This window comes from Astyanax mexicanus, chromosome 7 (assembly GCF_023375975.1).
Source record: "Astyanax mexicanus isolate ESR-SI-001 chromosome 7, AstMex3_surface, whole genome shotgun sequence".
NCBI classification, from domain to species: Eukaryota; Metazoa; Chordata; class Actinopteri; order Characiformes; family Acestrorhamphidae; genus Astyanax; species Astyanax mexicanus.
The window spans coordinates 43,431,548-43,440,112 of record NC_064414.1 but is presented as its reverse complement, the minus strand read 5'-3'; positions in this window follow the sequence as shown (position 1 = coordinate 43,440,112).

Genomic DNA, 8,565 nt, shown 5'->3' with positions numbered 1-8,565 from the left:
TAAGTATGCTTATGCAGAAATGGTTAAAGCATGTGAAATTCAACAGGTCTTAACCCAAGAAAAATGCTGTTGAAAGATCTAAAACAGCACCACCAACCAAGGAAACTGACAAATTCCTCTGACCTTGTTGTACAGGACTAATCACCAGTCCCTGGAAATGTTTGATTGATAGTTATTGCTGCTCAAGAGGGTCAAACCAGTTCACATTTTTTCCTCCCAACAAAGATATTTAATGTTAAATAGTTTTGCTCAATACATTTCATGCATTTCAGTTTCTTTATGCATTTGCATTATTCGTTTAACATTTGAATTTCTTAGTCCATTTCTTTTTATGATTTATGTAAAAATCGGATCATATGTTGGGTAAAAATGTACATTTTAAATTTACATTTAAGATATAGAGTAGAAATACAAAAAAGTGTCACTAAAAGAGGTTACACTTTTTACTTCTGTGTAGCTTTAGAAGTAGGCTATTCATTTTGATTTGGTTTCGGCTGCATTTAATAATATTAATCTTTTTATTAGCTGTGATAAATTTGGGTTTCCTCTGGGTGGTCTGGTTCCATCGCACCTCAGGAAAAAAAAAAACATAGTAATTGATGTGTAAATTCTTAATTGCCTTAAGATATAGGTGTTGGTGTCAGTTAATGGGTTATGTAGGATATGGACTGGCACAATGTGTGGACTGGCACAATGGTAGGATACTCGAGGGAAATTCCTGCTTTGTGGCCAGTGATTTTGGGTTAATTATTGATCAGCATTAGCATCTAGTAGCTGATGTATCAACGCTGGGGATTCTGTGCTTACCTCTGGAGCTTTTTCTCTTTGAGTGGATAGATTGTGTTCTCTACCCACAACAGAAATAAGGTGATATTGGTAAATACAGGCATCTATTAGCGAAAGTATTAAAGCTGGGGATCCAGCGCTTTCCTCTGGGCTCAGAGCGTCTGGCTTCACACGTATTGGATGAGGCATGTCTTCTTCACCCTCTTAGTGTTAGCTAAGTGTTGGCAATGCTAATGATAAGTGCTCATGAGTAGATTGGGCCTTCCACTGGCCTTCCAAATTAGGGATGAAATGAGTTATAAATAGAAACAATTATTTAGACTGAAAACTGTCTGAACTTTCTCACACCTCGTACACTCATCCTTCTGCTTCCTCTTTTCCGCTACACGATGACTCTATAACGATGACAATATAAGCCACATGAATCCCAGGAACATCATTACATTTCCTTCATTACCTAAATGCGGTATGAAACGTGCTACTTTCTCTATTGTGATACACATGACCTTTTCTTTTGTTCCTTCATGTTTGGTCTACCACGCTGTCAGTTCACCTTTACTGGTAATGTGGCATTTATCTGACTGCGTGTTCAATATAAATGTCAGAGGGCTTCTGTTCTGCTTGGCATTGTTTGTGTATCATCCGCAAACATAATTTATGCCTCTTCTAACACTGAATGTATTCATCAGGTGTGCTCTTACAGTGGAAATAATAAAAGTTGTGAGAATTGTTATGAAATGGGACTGACAGTCATGACTGAGTCACACTTAATGTTTTTTTAAAACATCAACACTTATGATCTTTTCCATTAGTTAAAAACATTTTCAACAAATCTCAATATTTATACAGACTGTCAGGTTCATAAATACTTGAACAGTGACACAATAGACCCAGTTCACTCACTAACTGTTTTAATTTTTTTTCTGAAAATCTAATTACTAGTTTTTACAGTTTTAAATGTTTACAAGGACAGTAGAATCAATTATTATCAATAATGCAGTCTGAAAATACATAATGAATCTAATCTAATCTAAATTTATTACACTCTTACACAGATATTGAAAAATATTTGTGAACCTCAATGGATTTGAATTGAAGCAAATGAAAGGTGATAAAAGTGTTGATTTTCGGCTTTAGTTGAAGAAACACAAAGAAAACACAACAGTTTTTACATAGTGTCTCTATTTTCACAGACTCAATAGTAATGGGACAAAAAAAACCTTGTAATTAAAGGTTCATAGATTTTCAAAGGTTTACATTTACAACAGCAAATTATCCAATAAAATGGTCACTTCTGACACCAATAACAGGGAGAGGATACACAATACTAAATAGTAAAATAAAAAACAGTATGTTGTGGTGAGCGAGAGCAAAGCTTCAGAGAAGGCAACCATTTTTCTCGCAGGAAATGCTCTTTGGCTAATTGCACACTTACAGCGCTTACAAGCATTTGGTGGATGACGCCAGCTACACCCAACTGGCGATGTTACTGACTCTTTGAAGAGAACGTCAGGAGCCGGCTCCTGATTGTGAGACAATGCATATGTATTAAAAATGCATGTTACTGAGCTCTACTAAAGCGTTAGTAGCTTAATAAATCACTGTGTGCTGATATCAGTTATTTATCTCAATGTTACTCAGCTCTACTAAAGCGTGAGTAGACTGATAAATAAATCACTGTGCTGATAGCAGTTATTTATCTCAATGTTACTCAGCTCTACTAAAGCGTGAGTAGACTGATAAATAAACCACTGTGCTGATCAGTTATTTATCTCAATGTTACTCAGCTCTACTAAAGCGTGAGTAGACTGGCAAATAAATCACTGTGTGCTGATATCAGTTATTTATCTCAATGTTACTCAGCTCTACTAAAGCGTGAGTAGACTGATAAATAAATCACTGTGCTGATCAGTTATTTACATTACATTACATTTGGCAGACGCTTTTGTCCAAAGCGACTTACAATAGTCAAGTACAATGTAAAATAAGTTTAAAGGTAAAACATCTTTGGATAGGGATAAAAGGAGGTCAAAGGGGAATAATAGGATAGAGGAGTGAAGGAGGGGAAGAAGGAAATGAGGTTAGAAGTAGTTAGTGTGTTAGAGGTGTTAAGAGAGTAAGTGCTCTTTGAAGAGCTCTGTCTTCAGGAGTTTCTTAAAGATAGCGAGAGATTCTCCTGATCTGGTAGTGGAAGGTAGTTTGTTCCACCATTGGGGAACTCTGTATGAGAACAGTCTGGATTGCTTTGTGTGAATGTTTGGCAAAGCGAGGCGACGTTCATTGGAGGAGCGCAGCGGCCGGGAGGTAGCGTAAGCCTTCAGGAGCGAGTGCAGGTAGGAAGGAGCCTGTTCTGTCATCACCTTGTAGGCGATAGTAAGAGCTTTGAATTTGATGCGAGCATCAACTGGTAGCCAATGGAGCTCAATGAGCAGTGGGGGGACATGTGCCCGTTTTGGCTGGTTGAAGACCAGACGTGCTGCTGCGTTCTGGATCATCTGGAGTGGTTTTACTACACAGGCCGGGAGGCCAGTTAGCAGGGCATTGCAGTAGTCGAGGCGTGAGATGACGACCGCTTGCACCAGGAGTTGGGTGGCCTGTTGCGTCAAGAACGGTCTAATTTTTCGGATGTTATAGAGCGCAAAGCGGCAGGACCGAGCAACTGAGGCCACATGGGGCGTGAAGGAAAGTTGGTCATCAACCAGAACACCCAGGTTCCTAGCAACCTTTGTCGGTGAGAGAGAGAGAGAGTCGATACTTATAGAGAAGTTGTGTTGAAAAGATGGTTCTGCTGGTATAACCAGAAGTTCAGTCTTTGAGAGATTTAATTGAAGGTGATGCTCCTTCATCCAAGAGGATATGTCAGAGAGACACTGCGATATCCGTGCAGAGATTGAGTGATCTTCAGGTGAGAACGACAGGTATAGCTGGGTGTCATCAGCAAAGCAATGGTAGGACAATCCGTGTGAGCGGACAACCTGACCAAGAGAGGTGGTGTATATGGAGAAGAGAAGGGGTCCCAGTACCGAACCTTGGGGAACCCCAGTGGATGAGGAGCGGGCTGAGGACAGCTGTCCTTGCCACGACACCTTGAACGAGCGCCCAGTGAGGTACGATCTGAACCATGACAGCACATTGTCTGCGATCCCCATGTTTGAGAGTATAGTTAGGAGAAAGTCATGGTTGACTGTGTCAAATGCGGCCGAGAGGTCCAGCAGAATGAGCACTGAGGACTGACCTGCAGCTCTGGCAGTTTTCAACGCTTCAGTCACAGACAACAGAGCCGTCTCGGTAGAGTGTCCTTTTTTGAACCCAGATTGGTTCTGGTCCAGAAGGTCATTCTGGGAGAGGAAGCCAGAGACCTGATTTAGAACTGCTCTTTCTAGTGTTTTAGAGAGAAAGGGTAGCAGTGAGACCGGTCTGTAGTTGTCAACCTGGGCGGGGTTGAGAGAAGGCTTTTTAAGCAGTGGTGTCACATGTGCTTGTTTGAAAGCAGTCGGGAATACACCAGAAGTTAAAGAGGCATTGATCGTGTGAGTGATAGCCGGAATATTTATCTCAATGTTACTCAGCTCTACTAAAGTGTGAGTAGACTGATAAATAAATCACTGTGCTGATAGCAGTTATTTATCTTAATGTTACTCAGCTCTACTAAAGCGTGAGTAGACTGATAAATAAATCACTGTGCTGTTCAGTTATTTATCTCAGTTTTACTGATCTCTACTAAACTGTCAGTAGACTGATAAGTCAGTGTAGTAATCAGGTATTTATCTCAGAGTTACTGAGCTCTACTAAAGCGTGAGTAGACTGATAAATAAATCACTGTGCTCATCAGTTATTTATCTCAGTGTTACTGAGATCTACTAAAGCATGAATACACTGATAAATCAATATATGTATCAGTAATTTTTCGCTCTACGAAAGCATGAGTAGATTGATATTAGCAATATTCTATTCTGTCAGTTAATTTAAGTGTTATTAACTGTAAAGCATTAAAGCTATTTTTGTATATTTTTCATGTTTGCAGTTTATATACATGCACTTAATATTCTGCACATCCAATGCCAGTGTCAAGCCTCACAAATGTGCTTCTGGAAAAATGGTCAAAAATTCCCATAAACACACTTCAGGGTGGAGTGGGCCATCATATTAAACCTTGTGAAATAAGAATGGGATGTCACTTATGTTCACGGGCGTGCAAAGGCAGAATGTGAATGCTTTTCACAATATAGTGTAATTGTGTAAAAAAATGAAACAAAAACAATTCACAGATCTTTCTGTTGGCGTCCACTGCAGAGAAAGGAAAGTCCATTTTTTATTGACCAGGCTTTGGGGTCTTTTGTTGCTAAGGTTTTATTGTTCTCCCAGTAGCTGTTCTGGCACCTCCACCCTGCTCTGCCATGTCCCATTCTCCTCTGTCTGATTTACAGTCTTCCCCTGTGTGAGCTTTGTGTTGGTGCTGAACTGTGACGCTTCCCAATGGCATTATTTCTTAGGATACTTCACGCTATTCTCTAGACGCATATCTTCTGGCTGAATGGATCTCTGAAGAATGTTCTTTAGCTGCCTGGACATTTCTTGTTCTTTCTTTAAGCTGCATGCAGTTCATAAATGACACAGATTCACCAGAAATGTAAAATGGCAAGTAAAAAGATTCATTTCTCCTCTCTGTATGCCCGTGCCGCCCCCACAGTGGTATTAATTGTATATGCCATTGTCAGAATATGTGCATGTATTTGGAGGAACCTTGACTTCCCTTCCACCTAATATTACATGCCCTAGATTCAGAAATGAAAGTTCATGAGGTTTACTAACGTGTCAGCAAGAGTAGATGACCTTGTCATGATGGTTTGAACAAAAAAAAATCATACAGCAATAGAATCCACCAGTAATCTTACAACATAAATGATAGATAAATGATGAACCAAACAGAATTGGAAAAGGTGGTTTACATTAACTAATATTCACATTAATAAATGAACCCAGATAGCCACCGAGTGCTGGCCCAGAATTGGGCCTTAGCTGGTTTCTGACTGTCCTCAAAGCTGGCCCAGAACCGGCCACCGGACCGGCCCAGTGTCTTTTTGAACGTAGGACCAGGACTGGACCTTATTCGGTTTCTGACTCCTCAAAGCTGGCTGGGAGTCGGTCACCGGACTCAGCCCAGTGTCTTTTTGAACGTAGGACCAGGACTGGACCTTATTCGGTTTCTGACTCCTCAAAGCTGGCTGGGAGTCGGTCACCGGACTCAGCCCAGTGTCTTTTTGAATGTGGGGCTAGGTCTGGGCCTTATTCAGTTTCTGACTGTTCTGGAAGCTGGCTGAGATTCGGTCACCGGACTCGGCCCAGTGTCTTTTTGAACGTAGGACCAGGATTGGGCCTTACTCGGTTTCTGACTCCTCAAAGCTGGCTGAGATTCGGTCACCGGACTCGGTCCAGTGTATTTTTGAACGTAGGACCAGGGGCCTCATGTACTAAGACTTGCGTGGACTTCCTACTAAAATGTTCCGTACGCTCAGATCTGAAAAGTTCCGTACGCACAAAAAAATCCGGATTTATCAAACCGTGCGTAGGCAGAATTCCACGTACTTTCTCTTAGTACATCACAATCAACTTGAAATCAAGCGCAAATGCACGAAAGCATCACACTTGCCATGACTCCTCCCTCAATTACGCAGAGTATAATGTTATATTATTATTATTATTATTGTTATTATTATTATTATTATTATTAATAATAATAATAACAATAATAATAATAATATTATATACGCATAGCGTATAATTACCCATGTTTTAAGTTTTATTATTCTAAGATAAATGCTTTCATTTAAATGCTTTAAATGAGTTGCCTACCAAAAAGACACACGTCACGCACTCAGCTTGTTTTCTTATGCTCTTGGAAATCTAAAACTGCTTATAAGCCAGTCATCATCATGGGCCAAAAAAACATAACGGTCACGGAAAATGCGCGCTCAATGAATTCGGCCATTAGCAGTATTTTCCAGTAATGCCAACGCTGCATCTCCAACAACTCCAGCGCAAACCTGATCTAGGCTAAGTGGAAACACGTTAAACGATTATTTCTGTAAGACAATGAAACTGTCTGATTAATTTACTTTATTTTACCCAATAATGCTTACTTCAATGTGTGCATAAAGGACATCTTAATAGTTGTCATTTCAATGCATCGCCTCTAAGTGTCGCCAAATGACAAAAACACAATACATACGCACAAAAAAAAGGCGTACGCCCAAAACAAAACTTCCGTGGGGGAACGCACTTTCACACGTTCAAGTCAAATTTAGTACATCAGACCGTGAGCGTGAAATATGGCGTACGCAATGTTTTTGTGCGTACGCACCTTTAGTACATGAGGCCCCAGGTCTGGGCCTTTTCCGGTTTCTGACTCCTTGAAGCTGGCTGAGATTCGGTCACCGGACTCGGTCCAGTGCCCAACATTGGGCTGAATAGAGTAAGCAAACTGCTTGTAACTGAAGGTACTTTGTCTTTTACTGTTGGTGAATTTGTTTTCTAAGAACTAGGAGATTCAGGAACCTACAATGTTATTCCTACTACTACAAGCTACAAGCTATTTGTACATAAAATTTACGTAAATAACCACTTCGTACATCAGTACATCAATATGATTATTATATTATTATATTATATTATATATATTATATATTATTATAGGAAACACTAATAAGGAACTTACCATTGGTTTAAATAAAGTATTTTGTTTACTCAATTAGTGTTAATGAGAAAAAAAAGCTCAAAGAAAGACATAAAACAAAGACTTATATTAAATTTATGTTTAATTCATAAATTTTACATATTAAAAAAAAGAAAAAAAAAGAAAACAGAAACAGAATACAATTTGCAAATCTGAATCGAATTGTGGGATTCCCAAAGATTCACAGCCCTACTCTGTACTATGAATAACATTGGTTTAATAGGTTTAAGGTTAAAGGTTTGGCACCTGTGGACTTCTTGTTACTTTTTACCGTATTTATTTTTATTTGCATCTGTTTTAATGCATGGTACCTTTGCTACGTAAAACTCTCTTAATATTGAGATAATTGGTTTTAAGAAAATTGCATCGACCTAAAACATTTTCACAGTAATGTACATACACACATACTGTATAGGTTTTTGTGTGTGTTTGATCTGTACTATGGAGGACCAAAAATGACATAAGTATAAATTAATAAATGCACATATTAATGTAGAAATACATAAATATAGACATAAATAAATGAATAAATAAATACATGTTGAAATAAATATATAAATAAATATATAAATAAATGAACATATACATGAATGAATAAATAAATAAATAAATACACGCATAAATATTTGCATAGGTAAATAAATAAATTAATAAATACATTTCTTATTTATTTATACATTTATTTATATATTAATGTGCATTTATTTATTTATTTATTCATTTATTTATTTCACCATTTCTACATTTATTCATTTATTTATTTCAACATTTCTACATTTATTTATTCATTTATTTTCACATTTCTTCATTTATTTATTTCCACATTTCTTCATTTATTTATTTCCACATTTCTGCATGTCTATGGTAATTAGAGCAATTAAAGCAGGATTGGTTGCGGGACACAGAAGTACAGCGGCTGTCTTTATACAGTAATTCACAAGAAAACAGACATGGGGGTTCCAGTAAAGAAGTTTTTTACACACCAGTACAGTGGTGTATACACCAGTACACCCTACAGAACAGTGTTTTACACACCAGTACATAAC